The sequence below is a fragment of the Crotalus tigris genome, unplaced genomic scaffold (assembly GCF_016545835.1).
Source record: "Crotalus tigris isolate CLP2741 ecotype Arizona unplaced genomic scaffold, ASM1654583v1 scf7180000023745.68627, whole genome shotgun sequence".
Classification (NCBI taxonomy): Eukaryota; Metazoa; Chordata; class Lepidosauria; order Squamata; family Viperidae; genus Crotalus; species Crotalus tigris.
Window position 1 is genome coordinate 41,485 of NW_024100154.1, and position 24,116 is coordinate 65,600.

At 44.3% G+C, this 24,116-nt stretch overlaps 1 non-coding gene across 1 annotated transcript; it reads right to left on the minus strand.

The window, feature by feature from the left end:
* Positions 1 to 5,638: 5,638 nt before the first annotated feature.
* Positions 5,639 to 5,745, minus strand: LOC120298098. Its single transcript, XR_005553949.1, has one exon. It is a non-coding gene; the product is annotated as a U6 spliceosomal RNA (small nuclear RNA).
* Between the last annotated feature and the right edge of the window lie 18,371 nt (positions 5,746 to 24,116).

Below are 24,116 nucleotides of genomic sequence, written 5' to 3' on the forward strand. Positions count from 1 at the left end.
CACCGCACCACACCTTGTACATCCACTGGGAAGAGCCCAGCCAAACTGTAGTTGCAGAGTGAATCATGTGGTTGTTAAGCAGATCCAGGTTCTCTTGCCATTTGGATTACAAGGGGGCCCTGCAGTCTTTATGCAATTAATCAATGACGTTCTAAGGGAGCACCTGTTTAAGGGTGTCCTTGTTTGCTTGGACGACATTCTTATCTTCACTGAAACAAAAGAGGAACATGTCAACCTTGTCAGAGCAGTGTTAAAGAAGCTGTGAGCTGCCCACCTATATGCCAAACTCTCAAAATGCGAATTCCACCAGGAAAGGATAGACTACCTAGGTTATCGCATATCCCCCCAGGGCATTGAAATGGACCCAGAGAAGGTCAAAGCAGTATTAGATTGGGCACCATCCCGCACAAGAAAGCAACTACAAAGTTTCCTGAGCTTTGCAAACTTTTACCGCCAATTCATCCCCTCATTTGCTCAGATAGCCTTGCCCCTCACTAACTTACTAAAAACGAAGGGAGCATCCTCAGTAAAACCTAGCCAGCCACTAACATGGACAATGGAGTGCCAAGCAGCGTTTGAGAGACTAAAGAGACTTTTTTCTGCCGAACCAGTACTAAGGCACCCAGACATGGACAAGCCCTTCGTAATACAGGCAGATGCAAGTGATGTGGCAGTGGGGGCTGTTCTATTACAAGAAAACGATGATGGGTATTGCAACCCTGTGCATATACATCCAAGAAACTCACGGAAACAGAACAGCGCTGGCCCGTATGGGAGAAGGAGGCTTATGGGATATGTTGGGCATTACTCACGTGGCGACAGTTCCTGGAAGGCAACAAAATCCCCTTCCAGGTGTGGACTGATCACAAAAATTTGAAAGCCCTGAAAACATCCAGGAAACTCAATCCCAAACAAGCCTGCTGGTCCCAGCATTTTCACCAGTTCCAATTTAAACTCAAACATTTACCAGGGAGAAAGAACTTCCTGGCAGATGCTCTATCTCGCATGCCTCAATATAACAGCGCACGAACCACAGACTCTAGACCAATAATGGCAGAGTCACAACTGGCAGCACCAGTAACCACAAGAACCCAAGCCAAATTAAAACCACAACTGGACAGCCAAACTGGAATTGAATTCAGAAAAAGTTTGGAAACAGATGAATGGTTCCAGAAAAACAAAAATGTGTGCACAATGAGAGACGGGGTGCCTTGGGTAGAGGAAAAGTTATATATACCAACAACTCAAAGAGTCATTTCATGCACCTTTGCCATGACACAAAATCAGCAGGGCATTTTGGATTTGTAAAAACTTTACATTTAATTAAACGGCAATTTTGGTCGCCATCCATGAAAAAGGACATAGAAAGTTATATTGCCAGCTGCCCAACAGGTGCATCTGCAAAGAGGTTGCAAGGGAAATCGCCAGGGCTATTACAACCAGTGGCAAATCCCTCAGCCCCCTGGAGGGAAATAGCCATGGATTTTATAGTGGAACTGCCAGAAAGCAATGGGAATACTGTTATCTGGACAGTCACGGACCTATTTTCCAAACAGGTGCACTTTATCCCTTGCCAAAAGATTCCCACTGCAAAGGCCTTAGCAAAACTTTTCATCCAGCACATTTACAGATTGCACAGGGCACCCCAACGCATCATCTCTGATAGGGGAGTGCAATTTACGTCTGCATTTTGGAAGGAATTTTTATCCCTCTTAGGGACCACTCAGGGACTGACATCTAGTCATCACCCTCAGATAGATGGACAAATGGAACGTTGTCATTCAGTACTTGAGCAATATTTGAGATGTTTTTTAAATTTCCAACAGAGTGATTGGACGGACTTACTCCCTTTTGCAGAAGTTGCCTACAATAATTCAGTCCACTCCAGCACAGGCTACACTCCTTTTCAAATAGCCAACTGTCAAAGTTTCAACCCCTAGCCAGAATTAACCCCAAATGAACCAATGATCTCATCACTGAAAGAATGGATGGAAAAACTACAAAACACCTGGCCAATAGTCAGAAAAGCACTAGATGAAGCTAGGCAGGCATACAAAGCACAAGCTGATAAAAAAAGGTTGAGCCTACACCATTCATTATAGGTGAAATGGTGTACCTATCTACAAAATACCTAAAGTCTCTACAACCCTGTAAAAAACTTGGACCAAAATATATAGGGCCTTTTCCAATTAAAGGAATCATAAACCCAGTAACAGTAGAATTAGAATTACCAAAAAATCTCAGGCAAATACACCCAATTTTTCATTGCAGCTTGCTGAAAAGAGAGCATCAGTCAGCGTTACAGCCCAAAATCCCCCCCCACCACCTCCAATCATGGTAGAGGGTGAACAACACTTCGAAATAAAGGAAATCCTTGATTCTAGGAGATATCATGGAGCAACTCAGTACCTAGTTGCCTGGAAACACCTCCCTGCCTCACAAAACGAGTTGGTCCATAAACATTATGTCAGAGCCCCGAAGCTATTGAAGAAGTTTCACACAGAGTACCCTAACAAGCCTGACTAACTTTTATACCTGTTTTGTTTTTTCCAGGTGGATCTCTCTTATTTTTGAGGGGGCCGGATGTCAGAATCCAATTATATTTCATCTTTAGTTATCAAATATAGAAACTCCCAATTCTGCCTTCTCTGGATTCTGCCATCAGAGGGAGAGAAGGGGGAGAACAAAGGGGCTTTATGGCCCTCACTTCCTTCAGTATACTTCTAAGGAACTGAATGTGTGTATTGCAAAAGAACTAACCATAAAAATGGGTCTGTTTTCCTTTCATGTAGTTTCTTTGAAGTCTTCATCCAGCCGGGCAGTAATGAAAAGGGGGTGGAAGTGTAATGCCTGAGACTGTCGCTGAAAGAGGGGGTTGATTGGTTGGGACTACTGGGGAAAACCCTTAAAACCTTGAATTGGAGAGCTTGGACCCCAAGTCCTGTCTAGAACGCCTGCAACCATTTTCTCTTAATAAAGGATTCCTGTTGGAAGAATTATTCCAAGAGTTCAGTCTTCTTAAGATGCAAAGTGGGGTGGGTTCTTACATTTACATGATGTGAAGCAGAGGGGGTGGCCAGCAAGAGAATACCTAAGAGAATTTTGAAGGGTGGCAGGGAGGATTAGGCAATGGCCCGAGCAGTCATTGATCTACTACTTCAAAGCGGGGTTGGATCGCAATGTATTGCAGGTATGCATCTGCAGGAGCAACCCTAATCAACTCCATGATTGGTGCCACTTACCAATCATGGATATCGAGTTGACCCAGTGCCATAATCCTGCTACTTTGGGATCTCAACTAAAGTAAGACCCTGTGAGGCATCAACTGTCACAGCGGCCTCCACCTGCCATGATGCGTGGGTCCATTCAAGCCTCTACTGGACCCCAGATCAAGTGCTTCAGGTCTGGACAACCTGGACATCAAGCTGCAGAATGCTTGGTCCCTTTCACTCCATCAAAAAGTGCGACCGCAGCTCTGGCGAAGCCAAAGAGACTACCTCAGCCAGCCTGGGCCATCCAGGGGCAAGTTGTATAAGTCACAAGTTGTACAAGGAGCCAGCTGAATGCCTGCCCACACCAGATCCATATGACAGTGATGACAGGGGGGAGGATGACCTGATGGTGAGTCAGCCTCTCCCACCTTTTGCTTTTTCTGCCAAAATAATAATGCCAAAATCTGGGGCTCAGTTGGACTTGAATGTTTTAGTTGATTAGGGATGCACCCAATGCTTAATCAATCTCCCCACCATACTAAAACTGTGCATTAGAGCAAAATTGCTACCTTTACCCATGAGGTTTGAGCAGGCTGATGGATCTCTATAGGAAGAGCCCTGGCTACCCACCTAACTGAACTAGTGCACCTAGAAATAGGGGAGCATTGGGAGCTAATCCGCTTTGTGGTATCGCAAAAATGACTGAAGCTGTGTGTAAGGACCCACCCCACTTTGCATCTTAAGAAGACAGAACTCTTGGAATAATTCTTCCAACAGGAATCCTTTATTAAGAGCAAATGGTTGCAGGCGTTCTAGACAGGACTTGGGGTTCAAGCTCTCCCATTCGAGGTTTTAAGGGGTTCCCCAGTAGTCCCACCCAATCACCCCCCTCTTACAGTGATAGTTTCAGGCATCACAATCCCACCCCTTTTTTCCTTTCTTCCGTCTGGATGGAGACTTCAAATAAACTACATGAAAGGTAAATAGCCTCCTTTGTTATGATAAGGCCTTTTGGTGCTAACTACATTCAAACCCTTTGAAGTTGTACCAAAGGAAGTGAGGGCCATAAAGCCCCTTTGTTCACCCCCCTCTCTTTCTTTATGGCAGAATCCAGAGAGGGCAGAAATGGGGGTTTCTATAATTGATAACTGGAGATGAAGTATAATTGGATTCTGACATCCGCCCCCCCTTAAAAATAAGAGAGATCCACCTGAAAGAAAACAAAACAGGTAGAAAAATTAGTCAGGCTTGTTAGGATACTCTGTGTGAAACTTCTTCAATAGCTTTGGGGCTCTGACATGACGTTTATGGACCCACTCATTTTGTGAGGGAGGGAGGTGTTTCAGGCAACTAGGTACTGAGTTGCTCCATGATATCTCCTAGAGTCAAGGATTTCCTTTATTTCGAAGTGTTGTTCGCCCTCCACCATGATTGGAAGTGTGGGGGGGGGATTTTTGGCCGTAGAGGTGACTGATGCTCTCTTTTCAGCAAGCTGCAATGAAAAATTGGGTGTATTTGCCTGAGATTTTTGGGTAATTCTAATTCTACTGTTACTGGATTTATGATTCTTTTTTTTTTATTGAAAAATTTTTAAAAACTTTTACAAAGACAGAAAAAAAACAATAACAACAACAACAACAAAACAAAACAATACAACCCTCCCCCAACCCCTCCCAAACCACCCCGTCCCTCCCCCCCCGGAGCTTCCCAGAGCAGAATATAGGCTTAATTAAAAAAAAATAACAAAATTATAAGATAATTAAAAATAAAATATATATGAAAAAAGAATTATAATCCTTAAAAAGAGAAAGTATTTAAAAAAGAAAAACAAAGAAAAGAAAAAGAAAAAGTAAAGTTTTTATACAAATTATAAAAAAGCTAAATGATATTTTTTCAAATCCAATTTAAATTGTATGAAATTTATCCATTTTTCCCATACAGCAAAAAATTTCTCTTGCATTTGCTCTTTTAAGAAAGCCGAAATCTTTGCCATTTCCGCCAAGTAAGATACTTTTAAAAACCACTCTTGCAAAGTAGGCAAAGATTCCTTCTTCCAGTATTGACCTACTAACAGCCTTGCGGCTGTAATCAGATTCAACATCAATATAACCTCCTTAGCCTCACAATCAGTAACAATACCAAGCAAAAACAATTGTGGAGTAAATTTTACCCTCTTTCTAAAAATTCTCTGAATGTTCCACCATATCTTAATCCAAAAAGCTTTTATATTTTTACACGACCACCAAATATGATAATAGGTGGCATCCAGGCAGGCACATCTCCAACATTTAGGCTGTAAGTCAGGATACAAGAGAGACATCTTTTGTGGATCAAGGTGTCATCTGTAAAACATTTTATAAACTTAACATTTCTCACCCAGATAGTTTCCCAGGTATCCAGTAGAACTAGTTCACCAAAATTCTGCGAAAAATATGGAACGCTTCACGAATTTGCGTATCATCCTTGCGCAGGGGCCATGCTAATCTTCTCTGTATCATTCCAATTTTAGTATATGTGCTGCCAAAGCGAGCACGATTTATGATTCTTTTAATTGGAAAAGGTCCTATATATTTTGGTCCAAGTTTTTTACAGGGCTGTAGGGACTTTAGGTATTTTGTAGATAAGTACACCATGGTATATTGGGGCATGCGAGATAGTGCATCTGCCAGGAAGTTCTTTTTCCCTGGTAAATGTTTGAGCTTAAATTGGAACTGGTGAAAATGCTGGGACCAGCGGGCTTGTTTGGGATTGAGTTTCCTGGATGTTTTCAGGGCTTTCAAATTTTTGTGATCAGTCCACACCTGGAAGGGGATTTTGTTGCCTTCCAGGAACTGTCGCCACGTGAGTAATGCCCAACATATCCCATAAGCCTCCTTCTCCCATACGGGCCAGCGCTGTTCTGTTTCCATGAGTTTCTTGGATGTATATGCACAGGGTTGCAATACCCCTTCATTGTTTTCTTGTAATAGAACAGCCCCCACTGCCACATCACTTGCATCTGCCTGTATTACGAAGGGCTTGTCCATGTCTGGGTGCCTTAGTACTGGTTCGGTAGAAAAAAGTCTCTTTAGTCTCTCAAACGCTGCTTGGCACTCCATTGTCCATGTTAGTGGCTGGCTAGGTTTTACTGAGGATGCTCCCTTCGTTTTTAGTAAGTTAGTGGGGGGCAAGGCTATCTGGGCAAATGAGGGGATGAATTGGCGGTAAAAGTTTGCAAAGCCCAGGAAACTTTGTAGTTGCTTTCTTGTGTGGGGTGGTGCCCAATCTAATACTGCTTTGACCTTCTTTGGGTCCATTTCAATGCCCTGGGGGGATATGCGATAACCTAGATAGTCTATCCTTTCCTGGTGGAATTCACATTTTGAGAGTTTGGCATATAGGTGGGCGGCTCGCAGCTTCTTTAAAACTGCTCTGACAAGGTTGACATGTTCCTCTTTTGTTTTGGTGAAGATAAGAATGTCGTCCAAGTAAACAAGGACCCCCTTAAACAGGTGCTCCCTTAGAACGTCATTGATTAACTGCATAAAGACTGCAGGGCCCCCTTGTAATCCAAATGGCAAGACTTTGAATTGATAGCACCCCATGGGGCAGTTAAATGCAGTCTTCCATTCGTCCCCTTCCTTAATACTCCTGCGATAGTAAGCTTCCCTTAGGTCTAGTTTAGAAAAAAAATTCCCTTTCGATAGGTGTGACAGCATGTCTTTCATGAGGGGTAGAGGGTATAGGTTGCTTTCACTGATTGTGTTCAGGGCCCTATAATCCACGCATAAACGTAAAGAGCCATCCTTCTTCTCTCTAAAAAGGACCGGGGCAGCCACTTTAGGCTTGGCTGGCTCAATGAAACCTCTCTCTAGGTTTTTTTAAATGAATCTTTCCATTTCCTCCTTCTCCTTTGGGCTGATGGAGTATAATCTGGGCTTCGGAAGTTTTGCCCCAGGCTTGAACTCAATGGTACAGTCTGTGGGTCGGTGGGGGGGAAGCTCATTCGCCCTCTCCTCACTGAAGACTTCAGCAAGGTCTCTATATTCCTCTGGTATTTCTGTTAATCTTTTTTCCTCTCCTATGGATGCTTTTTCTATTCTTGATTCTGGTAGCCTCCAATGGGGTTTTAAGTCCATACGCTCCCCCTTTGGGAATTTGATTTCTGTCATCCTCCAATTTACCCAGGGGTTCCATTTTTTCAACCATTCCATCCCTAGAATCATTGGGCATTCCAGAGGGTATAGGTTGCTTTCACTGATTGTATTCAGGGCCCTATAATCCACGCATAAGTGTAAAGAGCCATCCTTCTTCTCTCTAAAGAGGACCGGGGCAGCCACTTTAGGCTTGGCTGGCTCAATGAAACCTCTCTCTAAGTTTTTTTTAATGAATCTTTCCATTTCCTCCTTCTCCTTTGGGCTCATGGAGTATAATCTGCGCTTCGGGAGTTTTGCCCCAGGCTTGAATTCCATGGTACAGTCTGTGGTTCAGTGGGGGGGGGGGGGAGCTCATCCGCCCTCTCCTTACTGAAAACTTCAGCAAGGTCTCTATATTCCTCTGGTATTTCTGTTAGTCCCTTTTCCTCTCCCATGGATGCTTTTTCTGTTCTTGATTCTGGTAGCCCCCCTTGGGGTTTTAAGTCCATAGGGTCCCCCTTCGGGAATTTGATTTCTTTCGTCCTCCAATTTACCCAGGGGTTCCATTTTTTAACCATTCCATCCCTAGGATCATTGGGCATTCCATGCCTGGGGTTACCACAAACGTTATGTCCTCCTCATGTTTGCCCAGGGAGAGGTGTATTGGTAGAGTGGCTAGGGTAGCTGGCACCCCCCCTGCTATGGATCCATCTAACTGGCCAAATGAAATTGGTTGTTCCAGTCTCCTCGATGGGATGCCTAGATTCCCCACTAGTGTTGGGCTAATGAGGCATCAGGTGCAGCCAGAGTCTATTAAGGCTTTCACCTTCACAGCTTCGAGCATGAGGGAAATTAATATAGTCACTGTCTTGAGGATGGGTGCGATGTGTCCACTTACCAGGGGTTCGCCCTCCGAGCTGTCATCTGAGGCGTCCACCGGCCCTGCGGTGTATGCTGGAGTTCTTTCCCCCTGATGAGCAGAAGTGGGGGGTTCTGCAATTTCCATCATTCTCATGGCAGTTTCTTTTGACTTAGCTGAAGACTTTCCGGATTTGCTGATTGGGGATCTGTTTGGGTTGTGCTGGGGGGCTTTGGAGCGGCATTCTACAGCTCGATGCCCTTCTCTTCCACACTTGAAACACCCCATTTGCTTCTTGGCTGTAGCCGATGGTTTCACTGGTTCGTGTATCAACTCAGGCGGGGAGCGGCTCCATTGTTTTCCTCGGCAGTGTCTCTTCAATATGTCAATCTCTGCTTCCTCTGCCAAGATGTACCATTCCTCAAGTTGGTGTGAGTCCCCTCGGGGCAGGCAAGCATCATAGAGGTCATAATTTAGTCCGTCTTTGAAATGGAGAAGGAGGATGTCTTCTGGCCAGTTCAGTTTGTTGGCAACGGCCCGGAATTCTTGTGTATATTCAGCCACCGGGCCTTTGCCTTGCCTCATCGTTTTTATCCTTTCGCAGGCTTTGCGATCAACCAGGGGGTCTTCAAATCGTCTTCTCAGAGAGGACATGAAACGATTGAAGTCGCTGAGTTCTGGGGCATTGGAGTCTAGCAAGTTCACCACCCAGTCTGCAGCCGGTCTGTCCAGGGCAGATTGCACGATCCAGATGCGGGCTTTGTCACTTGGGATGTCCCGCTCGTATTCCTCCATGTAGCTGAGGACTTGGGTTAGGAAAAACCCCAAGTGTGTTGGCTCCCCTTTGAATTTCACCTCCAACGGCGGACGTCTTGAAATGGATCGGTGCCTCCGTTGTTGGTGGTAGTGTCTTCCGTCCAGATCGCCATCTGTGTCTGGTAGTGGGGTGAGGACTACTGGATCAGCAGATGTCCCCGGGATTGCAGGTTCCACTTCCCCCTCGGTGCCTCTCCCTTTGTGGCTCCAGAAGCTGAGGCAGCCGTAGGGCTCAGGATTCTCCTCTCCTAGGGAGCTGAGAGTTCTCTTCATCAGATCAATAGCTTTCTCTAGGATCCAGTCTGAGTACGGTGCCCAGCTTTCTCCCTCTTCACTTGCGTTCAGGGATTTCTCCATCTCCTGCTTCCATTCTGGTTGCTTGGCCCCCCATCTCAGGGTCACCTTTCTTGATTCCTTTCCCCACTCACTTTTTTTTCCAACGACCATTGACCAGCGAGGCTTGTGGTCCCATGTCTCCACCACTTCTTCTCCTGAGGAATCTGACCTCTCGGATCCCAACATCTGGCAAGGTTCCAGCTGGGGCAGCGGCTCTCTTCCCGGTGGGAGGGGGTTCTCCCTTTCTTGCTCTATTGTCTGACATGGTAATTTTTTGCAAAATCCTCTGGCAAGGGTCTCCCTTCCAGGTGGATTAATTTTGCAAGTCCTGTCTAATATAAGGACCCACCCCACTTTGCATCTTAAGAAGACAGAACCCTTGGAATAATTCTTCCAACAGGCATCCTTTATTAAGAGAAAATGGTTGCAGGCATGCTAGACAGGACTTGGGGTTCAAGCTCTCCCATTCAAGGTTTTAAGGGGTTCCCCAGTAGTCCCACCCAATCAACCCCCCTTCCAGTGATAGTTTCAAGTATCACAATTCCATCCCCTTTCTTCTTCCGTCTGGATGGAGATTTCAGATAACTACATGAAAGGCAAATACCCTTCTTTGTTACAATAAACACACATTCAGCATCCAGCTCTTTGAAGTGTACTGAAGGAAGTGAGGGCCATAAAGCCCCTTTGTTCTCCCCCTTCTCTCCCTCTGATGGCAGAATCCAGAGAAGGCAGAATTGGGAGTTTCTATATTTGATAATTAAAGATGAAATATAATTGGATTCTGACAAACAATTACAAGGCAGAGAGCCTGGCCACTCAAGTGTCACAAGCACGATTCGATGCTGCGGAGGCCAGAGCAGCTCTACATGTGGCAAAAGCAGAGCAACTGGAAAAGGAAGAAATGGCCAAAGCAGCTCTATGTGTGATTAAACAAAAGGAAGAAATGGTGAAAGCTCAGGCCAGGCTTGAGTTTCTAGAGCGCGAACAGGAGGTAGCAGAAATAACAGCTGCAGCTTTACAGGTGGAGGTTGAAGGTGCTACCTCCATGCACAATTTGGAACGGCTAGAAATAAGAAGCCCATATAGCCACATCAAGGCCTACATGGATGACCAGAATGCACTATGACATGAGCAGGCAGGAGCGATGCGGTTGACCACAAATCTCCCAAAACCAAGTGAACAAGAGGGATAATTTCAACCACCAGATGTGCAAACCAGCCAGGAAGCTGACATTGTACCATCTGAATCATGAGACCTCCCCTTCGGTCCATCAGCAACAACAAATACTCATAAGCAGGAGGGCACACAAGGAGGGCACACAAGGCACACAAGGAGCCATGATTCCTAAGCTCAATACAAAGGAATTCCGGCCAGACCTTCAAGGCCCCTCGTCTGAACCCTGGGAAGTTACCATCATCAAGGAGTATTCTGAAGAAAACTGCCAGCCCTCTTTGGCCCATCCCCCTGCCCTTGGGAGCAATTCCTAGGAGGATCAACAAGAAGCCACTAATCATGCTCCTAGCGACTTCAATATCAAGCTACCTCAGCCTGACAGCAAATCCTGCACAGCACCAATGTATCCTCCAACATCCTGGAGAAGAAGGTTGGATTTGGGGAGTACAAAATCTACTTTAAATGCTGTGAGTCTATGGAACATGTGGCCAAAGCTTGCGCAGCTAAGGTGAAGTGTCACCTATGCAAGAGTGACAAGGACCCAGGAGCAGCTACATCAAGAAACTTCTACTCCTCCTTTGACCAAGGAACCTCAGCATAGCTCCAAAGTGCAGCCAGAGGTGACCACAAGTGTCAATTGCATGTCAGTATGTGGTAACTCACCATTCCCTCATCCATGCCACCACCTCTGTTTGGTTAAAATCTACCCCGATGGATGCCCGGGAGAAGCCATGAAGATGTATGTATTAATAGATACACAAAGCAATTGCTCATTAGCTAGATCAGCATTCTTCGACCTCTTTAATGTCCTAAGTGAAGAAACGCCTTTCACAATATCAATGTGCACTGTCCCCCAGAGCATGGCAGGGAGGAAAGTCACTGGACTCCTCATAGAGTTGTTAGATGGGAGTTCACGGTTCCTACTGCTGCCATTGTTAGAATGGGACACCTTACCAGACGGTCTCAGTCAAATTCCAGCACCAGAGGTAGCATGCACCATACCTCACCTGGCGCACATGGTGGATCACTTCCCTGCCCTAGATCCTGAAGCCAAAATCCGACTTATGTTGGGAGTAGATGCCTTTGCCTACCACGGAATGGTCAGAAGCCCATCAGGCACCCCAATCGTCCTTAAGACAGAACTTGGATGGGTCATTGCAGGAAAGGTCTGGGTTGATGGGCTGCAAGCTCCAACCCAAGCAAACGTCTCAGCAACTTCCATCTCACCTGAAACCATGCCAAGAAAACTTCACGCTTTTGACAACCAAACTTGTTTTAGGAGTGACAGTGTTCCAGACCAGCAAAGATGACAACGACATGGCCTTGTAGGTAGAAGACAAAGAATTTCTGTGACTCATGGATAAGGAATTTCTACAGGGTGCCACAGGAAGTTGGATAGCCCCACTATCTTTTTGCATACCCAGGCAACATCTGCTGAACAACCATGAGCAACTCTCTTTCGCCTCAACAGTCTGAGGAGAATCCTGAACAGGAAGCCTGAAATGAAAGCTCATTCAGTGGAGTTCATGGATAAGATGATCCAGAGTGGACACGCTGAGCTTGCCCCACCCCTGAAGAAAGAGGAAGAATGCTGGTATCTACCATTCTTTGGAGTGTACCACCCACAAAAGCCAGATCAGATACAACTAGTCTTCGACGCCAGCACACAATTTCAAGGCACCTCTTTGAACAAAGTCCTCCTTACAGGGCCTGACCTAACTAACAGTTTGCTTGGTGTGCTTATCCGCTTCAGAAAGGAGGCTATAGCAGTGATGGCTAACATTCAACAGATATTTTATTCATTCTACGTCAGGAAAGATCATTGTAATTACCTGCGCTTCCTGTAGATGAGTGATGAGCACAACCGAAAGATATCAGAATACAGAATGCGAGTGTCAGAATCCAATTATACTTCATCTCCAGTTATCAATTATAGAAAACCCCATTTCTGCCCTCTCTGGATTCTGTCATAAAAAAAGAGAGGGGGGTGAACAAAGGGGCTTTATGGCCCTCACTTCCTTCGGTACAACTTCAAAGGGTTTGAATGTGGATAGCACCAAAAGGCCTCATCATAACAAAGGAGGCTATTTACCTTTCATGTAATTTATTTGAAGTCTCCATCCAGCCGGAAGAAAGGAAAAAAGGGGTGGGATTGTGATGCCTGAAACTGACACTGGAAGAGGGGGGATGATTGGGTGGGACTACTGGGGGACCCCTTAAAACCTTAAATGGGAGAGCTTGAACCCCAAGTCCTGTCTAGAATGCCTGCAACCATTTGCTCTTAATAAAGGATTCCTGTTGGAAGAATTATTCCAACAGTTCTGTCTTCTTAAGATGCAAAGTGGGGTGGGTCCTTATATTAGACAGGACTTGCAAAATTAATCCACCTGGAAGGGAGACCCTTGCCAGGGGATTTTGCAAAAAAATACCATGTCAGACAATGGAGCAAGAAAGGGGGAAAACTCCCTGGAAAGAGAGCCGCTGACCAAATTGGAACTTTGCCAGATGTTGGAATCCGAGAGGTCAGATTCCTCAGGAGAAGAAGTGGTGGAGACATGGGATCACAAGCCTCGCTGGTCAATGGGCGTTGGAAAGAAAAGTGAGTGGGGAAAGGAATCAAGAAAGGTGACCCTGATACGGGGGACCAAGCAACCAGAATGGAAGCAGGAGATGGAGAAATCCCTGCACGCAAGTGAAGAAGGAGAAAGCTGGGCACCGTACTCAGACTGGATCCTAGAGAAAGCTATTGATCTGATGAAGAGAACTCTCAGCTCCCCAGCTCCTGGAGATGCAAAGGGAGAGACACCGAGGGGGAAGTGGAACCTGCAATCCCGGGGACATCTGCTGATCCAGTAGTCCCCACCCCCTACTGGACCACAGATGGCAATCTGGATGGAAGACACTACCAACAACAACGGAGGCACCGATCCATTCCAAGATGTCTGCCATTGGAGGTGAAATTCAAAGAGGACCCAACACGCTTGGAGTTTTTCCTAACCCAAATCCTCAGCTACATGGAGGAATATGGGCAGGACATTCCCAGCGACAAAGCCTGCATCTGGATCATGCAAGCTGCGTGGATGGACCGGCTGCAGATTGGGTGGTGAACTTGACTCCAATGCCCCAGAACTCAGTAACTTCAACCGTTTCATGTCCTCTTTGAGAAGACGATTTGAAGACCCCCCTGGCTGATCGCAAAGCCCATGAAAGGATAAAAACGATGAAGCAAGGCAAACACCCGGTGGCTGAATATACACAAGAATTCTGGGCCATTGCCAGCAAACTGAATTGGCCAGAAGACATCCTCCTTAGCCATTTCAAAGATGGACTTAATTATGATCTATATGACGCTTGCCTGCCCCGAGAGAAACCCACACCAACTTGAGGAATGGTACATCTTGGCAGAGGAAGCAGAGATCGACATATTGAAGAGACACCGCCGAGGAAAACAATGGAGCCGCCCCCCGCCTGAGCTGACACACGAACCGGTGAAATCATCGGCTACAGCGAAGAAGCAAATGGGGTGTTTCAAGTGCGGAAGAGAACCCATCCTCAAGACAGTGACTATATTAATTCCCCCCATGCCCGAAGCCGTGAAGGTGAAAGCCTTAATAGACTCTGTCTGCACCCGCTGCCTCATTAGCCCAACACTAGTGGGGAATCTGGGCATTCCATCGAGGAGACTGGAACAACCAATCTCATTTGGCCAGTTAGATGGATCCATAGCAGGGGGGGGGTGCCAGCTACCCTAGCCACTCTACCAATACACCTCTCCCTGAGCAAACATGAAGAGGACATAACGTTTGTGGTGACCCCAGGCATGGAATGCCCAATGATCCTAGGGATGGAATGGTTAAAAAAATGGAACCCCTGGGTAAATTGGAGGATGACAGAAATCAAATTCCCGAAGGGGGACCCTATGGACTTAAAACCCCAAGGGGGGCTACCAGAATCAAGAACAGAAAAAGCATCCATGGGAGAGGAAAAGGGACTAACAGAAATACCAGAGGAATATAGAGACCTTGCTGAAGTTTTCAGTAAGGAGAGGGCGGATGAGCTCCCCCCCCACTGAATCACAGACTGTACCATGGAATTCAAGCCTGGGGCAAAACTCCCGAAGCGCAGATTATACTCCATGAGCCCAAAGGAGAAGGAGGAAATGGAAAGATTCATTAAAAAAAACCTAGAGAGAGGTTGCCCCGGTCCTCTTTAGAGAGAAGAAGGATGGCTCTTTACACTTATGCGTGGATTATAGGGCCCTGAATACAATCAGTGAAAGCAACCTATACCCTCTAAGGGAAGCTTACTATCACGTGAGAATTAAGGAAGGGGACAAATGGAAAACCGCATTTAACTGCCCCATGGGGTGCTATCAATTCAAAGTCTTGCCATTTTGATTACAAGGGGGCCCTGCAGTCTTTATGCAGTTAATCAATGACGTTCTAAGGTAGCACCTCTTTAAGGGGGTCCTTGTTTACTTGGACGGCATTCTTATCTTCACCGAAACAAAAGAGGAACATGTCAACCTTGTCAGAGCGGTTTTAAAGAAATTGCGAGCCGCCCACCTATATGCCAAACTCTCAAAATGTGAATTCCACCAAGAAATGATAGACTACCTAGGTTATCGCATATCCCCCCAGGGCATTGAAATGGACCCAGAGAAGGTCAAAGCAGTATTAGATTGGGCACCACCCCGCACAAGAAAGCAACTACAAAGTTTCCTGGGCTTTGCAAACTTTTACCGCCAATTCATCCCCTCATTTGTCCAGATAGTCTTGCCCCTCACTAACTTACTAAAAATGAAGGGAGCATCCTCAGTAAAACCTAGCCAGCCACTAACATGGACAATGTAGTGCCAAGCAGCATTTGAGAGACTAAAGAGAACCAGTACTAAGGCACCCAGACATGAACAAGCCCTTCGTAATACAGGCAGATGCAAGTGATGTGGCAGTGGGGGCTGTTCTTTTACAAGAAAACGATGATGGAGTATTGCAACCCTGTGCATCTACATCCAAGAAACTCATGGAAACAGAACAGTGCTGGCCTGTATGGGAGAAGGAGGCATACGGGATACGTTGGGCATTACTCACGTGGCGACAGTTCCTGGAAGGCAACAAAATCCCCTTCCAGGTGTGGACTGACCACAAAAATTTGGATGTCCTGAAAATGGCCAGGAAACTCAATCCCAAACAAGCCCGCTGGTCCCAGCATTTTCACCAGTTCCAATTTAAGCTCAAACATTTACCAGGGAAAAAGAACGTCCTGGCAGATGCACTATCTCGCATGCCCCAATATACCACAGCTCTAAACCAATAATGGAAGAGTCACAACTGGCAGCACCAGTAACCACAAGAACCCAAGCTAAATTAAAACCACAACTGGACAGCCAAACTGGAATTGAATTCAGAAAAAGTTTGGAAACAGACGAATGGTTCCAGAAAAACAAAAATGTGTGCACAGTGAGAGACGGGTTGCCTTGCATAGGGGAAAAGTTATACATACCAACAACCCAAAGAGTCACTTTCATGCAGCTTTGCCATGACAAAAAATCAGCAGGGCATTTTGGATTTGTAAAAACTTTACACTTAATTAAATGACAATTTTGGTGGCCATCAATAAAAAAGGACATAGAATGTTATGTGGCCAGCTGCCCAAAATGTGCGACTGCAAAAAGGTTGCAAGGGAAATCGCCAGGACTATTACAACCAGTGGCAAATCCCTCAGCCCCCTGGAGGGAAATAGCCATGGATTTTATAGTGGAACTGCCAGAAAACAATGGGAATACTGTTGTCTGGATGGTCACGGACTTGTTTTCTAAACAGGTGCACTTTATCCCTTGCCAAAAGATTCCCACGGCAAAGGCCTTAGCAAAACCTTTTGTCCAGCACATTTACAGATTGCACGGGGCACCCCAACTTATCATCTCTGATAGGGGAGTGCAATTTATGTCTGCATTTTGATAGGAATTTTTATCCCTCTTAGGGACCACTCAGGGACTGACATCTAGCCATCATCCATAAGGGGATGGACAAACAGAACGTTGTCATTCAGTACTTGAGCAATATTTAAGATGTTTTAGTAATTTTCAACAAACAAATTGGACGGACCTACTCCCTTTCGCAGAAGTTGCTTACAATAATGCAGTCCACTCCAGCACAGGTTACACTCCTTTTCAAATAGCCACCGGTCAAAGTTTCAACTCCATGCCAGAATTAACCCCACAGGAACCGGCGATCCCATCACTGAAAGAATGGATGGAACAATTACAAAACACCTGGCCAATAGTCAGAAAAGCACTAGATGAAGCTAGGCAGGCATACAAAGCACAAGCTGATAAAAAAAGGGTTGAGCCTACACTATTCATTATAGGAGAAATGGTGTACTTATCTACAAAATACTTAAAGTCCCTACAGCCCTGTAAAAAACTTGGACCAAAATATATAGGGCCTTTTCCAATTAAAAGAATCATAAACCCAGTAACAGTAGAATTAGAATTACCCAAAATTCTCAGGCAAATACACCCAATTTTTCATTGCAGCTTGCTGAAAAGAGAGCGTCACTCACCTCTATGGCCAAAAGACCCGCCCCCACCTCCAATCATGGTGGAGGGTGAACAACACTTCGAGATAAAGGAAATCCTTGACTCTAGGAGATATCATGGAGTGACTCAGTACCTAATTGCCTGGAAACACCTCCCTACCTCACAAAACGAATGGGTCCATAAACGTCATGTCAGAGCCCTGAAGCTATTAAAGAAGTTTCACACAGAATACTCTAACAAGCCTGACTAACTTTTATACCTGTTTTGTTTTCTTTCAGGTGGATCTGTCGTATTTTTGAGGGGCAGGATGTCAGAATCCAATTATATTTCATCTCTAGTTATCAATTACAGAAAAAACCATTTCTGCCTTGTATGGATTCTGCCACACGATGAAGGGAAGGGGGTGAACAAAGGGGCTTTATGGCCCTCACTTCCTTCGGTACACTTCAAAGGAACTGAATGTGTGTTTTGCCAAAAGAGCTAACCATAAGTTTGGGGCTATTACCTTTCATGTAGTTTTCTTTGAAGTCTCCATCCAGCCGGCAGTAAGGAAAAGGGGGTGGGAATGTAATGTCTGAGACTGTCGCTGGAACAGGGGTTGATTGGGTGGGGCTACTGGAGAACTCCTTAAAACCTTGAATGGGAGAGCTTGGACCCCAAGTCCTGTCTAGAACGCCTGCAACTATTTTCTCTTAATAAAGGATGCCTGTTGGAAGAATTATTCCAAGAGTTCTGTCTTCTTAAGATTCAAAGTGGGGTGGGTCCTTACAGACACACTGGAACACGCCTTAGACCATTGTGACTTATGGCAAAAGGATGAGGCTTTCTTAGAGGTGTGAGAGGAAGACCTATGTGACAAATGGGATGGTAAATGCAAATGATGGGACACTTCAGACTTGGCCTTCTTTGGTGTATTCTTTGCCTGAAGTTCAGCTTGGAGAGATTCCTTACTGCTTTGTAGTAGCTTCTTACGTTCCTTGTTTATCAGCTTGAGGCATTGCATTTCCTCTTTGAGTGTTGAATCTCCTAGTTGTGATTGGATGTCTATGAGGCGGCGTTCATAGTCTGTCCATTTTAGGAAAAGCCTGTCCATATCCTCTTCCAAAGAACGAATGCACCCGGGGGAAAGCTTATCTCTGGATGTGTCGCATAAGGTTTCCTAGATGTTTCTGCTGTTTCCCAATCAGGTTTGTACATCAGGTTCTGCACACAAATCGAGGTTAGTTGGAAGGACCTGCTCTTCTGGCACATTGGAACTCTATGCCATGACTAGAGAACTCCTGGATATTTCAGAAGACTTTAATAGAATTTTCTCTTTGACCACTAGGGTGCATTGTATACAAGTAGCTTAAATGCTGGCCTGTTGTTTGCAGATTGGCCACCAGAGGGTGCTGCGTATAGGCCACTAGGGTGTGTTGTATACAAGTAATTTGAATTCAGGCCTTTGTTTGCAGGTTGGCCACCAGAGGACACTGTACCTAGACTACGCTTGGAATAGACCAGTGGTTCTCAACCTTTTTAATGCCACGACCCCCAACCGGTCATAAGTTGAGGACTGCTCAACCGGTCATAAGTCGAGGACTACTCAACTGGTGCAGCACCGTTTGCAGAATGGGGCTTTTGGCGGGCTCAGCAGGGCAGAGACAGCCTGGACAATTCCTATTGGCTTTTGAAAGCCAATAGAATTAGACTCTATTCAAGAGAGTCTATTCTATTGGCTTTCAAAAGCCAATAGAATAAAAGGGAGTAGCCCAGCTAAGGAAAAGGGGGCAAAAATGGCGGACTGTGTTGTTTGGCGACCCCCGTGAAATGGTCGTTCGACCCCAAATGGGGTCCCGACCCACAGGTTGAGAACCACTGGAATAGACAGTTTGCTGTTTGATCAATTTTAATGAGCTACAAAGCTTCTGAGTATCTGTTTATGGAACCTCTAAAGGCTTGCATTCCTGAATTGAGACTCCACGTTAAAAGTTTGCACTATAAAAGGGCTCAGTTTGCTATTTTTCTTCCAAGCAATAATCAAGGGAACCGTTAAATGGCTGGCTTCTGTTAATCAAATAGCCTTTCTGGTTTCCCTGTGCCTACATTCCAATGGAAGAGATTTCTGCATGAGGTATTGGCTTTCACATACCAATTGACCTGTCTCTTAGCAATAGATTGCTTTGGTTTACAAGCAGGCTGAGAAGCGATCCCAACGAGGGGAGTTTTTCTTAGCTAGCTGGGCTTGCAGTTCTGAGTGATCTTTTTAGACAAAGGGAACAGAGTTCTTTGAGCAGAGATGTAAACTTTGAAATGCTGAATCTTTTCAGATGGCAAAGAGAAGTTTTCAGTCTAGCCAGGCAGAGCAGATTCAACATACATCTCTTCACATTCTAAGCTGTCTCTTTACATAAGCAAGCAGAGGAAACATGCAGGAGAAGACTTTAGGCAGGCAGAAGAAAGATTGATTCCCTTTTTTAAAAAAACTTTAAGCAAATGAAGAAACATGTTCTTATCCTTTTACTATCCTGGCTCAAGCAAAGAAGATTGCTGGATTTTACTTGAAACAGGCAGAATTAACTCCATGGATGAATTATGCAATTACTTTATTCAACAGGCATCCTCAATTTAATAACTTACAGTTATTGTAGAGATTCCTCTGGAATATGAGTTGTAATTTAGACCCATCGCATAGGTAAAAGGATAATAGATTTCTCCATTCTAATGGAACTACCAGCCTCGTGGCTAGGATTCATGGAGAGATTGCAGACTGGCACATAATCAGGATATCCTATAATAAAATACAAGACCATCCCAGTGGCCAATCCTAACACAGATATAACCAGGTAACATACATTACATTACCCAGAAGGCTATCCCTTAAGGAAACAGTTCTTAATTGCTAAGCTAGCTATATATTCTGACCAGATGGCTATATACTTTGACCAGCACAGGGATCCTGCTGTATTCATGCAATTGATAAATCAAGTGCTGCATAATCACTTATATAAGGGTGTTTTTGTTTACCTTGACAACATCCTTATCTATACTAGATGAGCATGTTAAATTGGTGTGTGAAGTACTGAAAAAACTATTAAATGCCAAGCTTTGCACAAAACTCTCAAAATGTGAGTTCCATCAAACACACCTGGATTACTTAGGATATAGGATTTCCAGTGAAGGCATTGAAATGGATTCAGCTAAAGTGAGAACAGTACTGGAATGGCAACTCCCACAAACTCGAAAGCAGCTCCAGAGTTTTTTGGGGTTTGCTAATTTCTACTGGCAATTCATACCCTTCTTTGCCGAAATTGCCTTGCCACTGACCAAGCTGCTAAAAACAGGGAAAATGGGTGGGAAACTATGACTCTGCCAACCACTCCAATGGTCCATTGAATGCCAAACTGCTTTTGAGAATTTAAAGACTGTTTGCAGCAAAACCCATTCTCAAACATCCCGGTCTTGAGAAACAATTTACCATTCTAGTTGATGCCAGTGATGTAGCTGTGGGGGCTGTTCTTTTGCAAAGGAATGACAGTGGAAATTTACAGCCCTGCGCTTATACCTCCAAAAAGTTAATGCTGAATGAAGGTGGGCAGTCTGGGAAAAAGAGGTTTTCACTGTAAGATGGGCTCTGCTTAATTGGCATCATTTTCTTGAAGGAAGCGACTTGCCTTTTGAAGTATGGACTGATCACAACAATCTAGAAGCACTAAAAAACCCTCGCAAATTATCCCCTAAGCAAGTCCAATGGGTACAATATTTTAACCATTTCAACTTTACATTACAATACATCCCGGGAGGAAAACATTTCCTAGCTGATGCCCTATCCAGACTACCCCAATACAAAAGCCGTTGAGAAGAGATTGTAAACTCCATTATTCTGCAATCAGAGTTGATTTCTCAAGTAAAAACAGGAGGCCCATCGCACATAAAATCTACTGAACCTAATAACCCGATTACTAAGAGACTGAAGGAGGAGTTGAAAACTGACACCTAGTTCTTAGCAAATAAACCATACTGTCTTGTTGGGATGGATTAGCTTGGAAAGGATTGAAACTGTATCTACCAGAGACTATCAGAGTTCAGGCTCTCCAATGCAGCCATGATAGCAAACAAGCAGATCACTTTGACTATCTAAAAATTTTACATTTGATTTGGCGGCAGTTTTGGTGACTTGGACTGAAGAAGGACATTGAGAATTATGTGAAAATATGTGCAACTTGTGCAACCATGAAAAAAATGGCCTGAAAAAACGCCTGGATTATTACATCAAGTTGCAGACCCTTCCCAGCCCTGGGAAGAAATAGCCATGGATTTTATTGTAGAATTGCCAGAAAATAGGGGAAATACGGTAATATGGACTATTTTAGACCTTTTTTCTAAACAAGCTCATTTCATTGACTGCCCTGGTCTCTCCTCCACAAAGAAATTGACAAGAATGTTTCTCAAGCATATCTACCGACTCCATGGAGCTCCAAAGTGGATTATATCAGATGGGGAGATGCAATTCACTACCATGTTCTGGAGAGACTTTCTGAAACTTATTGGGTCCATGCAGGGACTGTCATTGTCTTTTCATCCATCTACTAATGGAGCTGCTGAAAAGGCTAACTCAATAGTGGAGCAATATATTAGGTGCTATGTGGACTACCAACAGACCACATGGGCTGACCTCCTCCCCTTCGCTGAGGTGGCTTACAATAACACAGTACATAGTAGCACTGGACTCACTCCTTTAAAATAGCTACTGGTAGAGAATTCATTCCCATGCCTGAGCTCCCTCAGGATCCTTCTGTTTCTCAAACTTTAGACCAATGGGTGACTTCTTGGAAAACCATGTGGGACAAAGCAGCTCTAACAAAAGCCTCAAAAGTTTAAAAAGAGCAGGCAGACAAAAGAAGGGTCCCCCAGAGATCATTTCATGTGGGTGAAAAGGTTTACCTCTCTACAAAATATCTAAGACTCAAACTGCCTAGTAAAAAATTGGAACTAAAGTTCCTTGGACCTTTCCCCATAGTGCAGATTATAAATCCAGTCACTGTGGAATTAAAGCTTCCTCCTCTTCTAGGGAAAATTCACCCTGTGTTCCACTGCAGCCTATTGAAGCCATACAGAGAGTCCGCATTGAGACCTCCTCCCAAACAGGCACCTGGTCCTCTGGTTGTGGAGGGAGAACTTATTATGAAATAAAACAAATCCTTGACTCAAGGTTGTATAGGGGAAAGGTGCAGTATCCAGTGCAATGGAAAAGTTACCCACTATCAGTAGTTACCTGGGTGAAAAGTACTGATGTAAAAGATGATAGATTAATACATAAATGTTATGATAAGCATCTGAATAAGCCTAGGGGTTGATTTCTGACTCTAAATTCTTTTCCATCCACAGGATTTCTCTCTTCTTTTAGGGATTCAACTGTCAAACCTTCAAACACTCTGAATTCAGCCATGTTTCTTTGTTTTTGGTTGCCACAGCAATGAGAGGGGGAGATGCATTCTTATAGTTTAGTCAAAACAATAACTTTCTTGTGGGAACCAAGGTCAAGCAGCCTAAGTGTTTGGCGGGCTGGAGCTACCATTAGGAAGCCCGCCAACGGTGTTAATTGGGGATTGTGATTTATGTCACACTAAGGTGTGAGGAGTTCAACTTTTACTTTTTAATCTTTTGGGAGGGGGAACTTTGAGTCTTGGTTTCACCTTTGTTCATGCTGATATTATGTAGCCATTAAAAGTGTTCTTTGAGGAAAGCAATTGCCTCAGAGTTCTTATTTCTACTGGTCTCATTTATCAGAACCATGACACAAGGTAGTTGTTAAGTGAGTCACGCCCAATTTTACAATCTTTTTTGCCACAGTTATTAAGTGAATCACTGCAGCTAATAAGTGAATCATTCAGTTGTTAAGTGAATGTGGCTTTTCCCCTTGACTTTGCTTGTTAGAAGCCAGTTGGAAATGTCACAAATAGTAATCATATGACTCTGGGACATTGCAACTGTTATAAATATATGCTAGTAGCCAAGCACCCAAATTTTGATCACATGACCATATAAGGATGCTGCTATGGTTATAAGTGCAAGGACTGGTTATGAGGCACTTTTTTCCAATACCATTGTAACTTTGAACAGTTGCTAAATTAATGGCTGTAACTCAAGCATTGATTCTCCTCCAGACAAAATATATCAACCAAACTCACATAAAAATATTAACTGTGGTCACTATAAAATCTTATATAATATGAATGAAATCATAAGCCTAATAAATAAATAATGGTATTTCATTTGGTGCTTGCTGTGAAGCAGTTAATCAATGAGGGAAAGATATGAACTCTTGTCTGAGGACAGTACAAGATCTGTTTGTTTTTTCTCTCTCTCCACATAGTAGATCCAGTTTCATTCTTGTTTGGTATCTTCTAAAAGATTATCAAAACTGAACACAGGTATTTCTTGTCTTCTGTTTCCTCTCAATTTTTTATTTCTTTCCAGTTCAGTGTTAAATTGTGGAGAACAGAACTGGAATGGGCCAACTTGTTTTCTGCATTGGAGGTCGAAGAACAAATCTTCACTCCTCCCTGTTTACATCTAAAGAAGCTAGCTAGACCACCAGTACTGATCACAAGTGAGGGTAGAAAGGCTCTTCATTAGATCTTAGGGCACCAATTTTAAGCATGCTGAGCTGGCTGCATAATTTATTCAGCATTGTACAATGGAGTAAGTACCATCTGCAGAAATAGCATAAGAAATTCTAAAGAAGGCTAAAAATAACTGAAAGCCAGTTTGATCTAGTGGTTAAGGCACCAGACTAGAAAGCAAGAGACTATGAGTTCAAGACCTACACATGAGCATGGCTGCAGCCATTTTCCTTCTCATTCTAGATTGCCACATAGAATGGAAGGAATGGGGGGCTGCCTAGGTGCTTCGTTAGTCAAAATAATCTTTTGTCCCGTGGGAACCAACCTCACAGGCTGCTCCCAAGATTAAGGACTGGGTGTTGCATAAAAAGCCTGCCAAATAATCATATTGGGGAATGTAGTTGCTTGCATAGTATTATGGGTTGCACATTTAACTTTGTATTGTTACATGTACGCAGA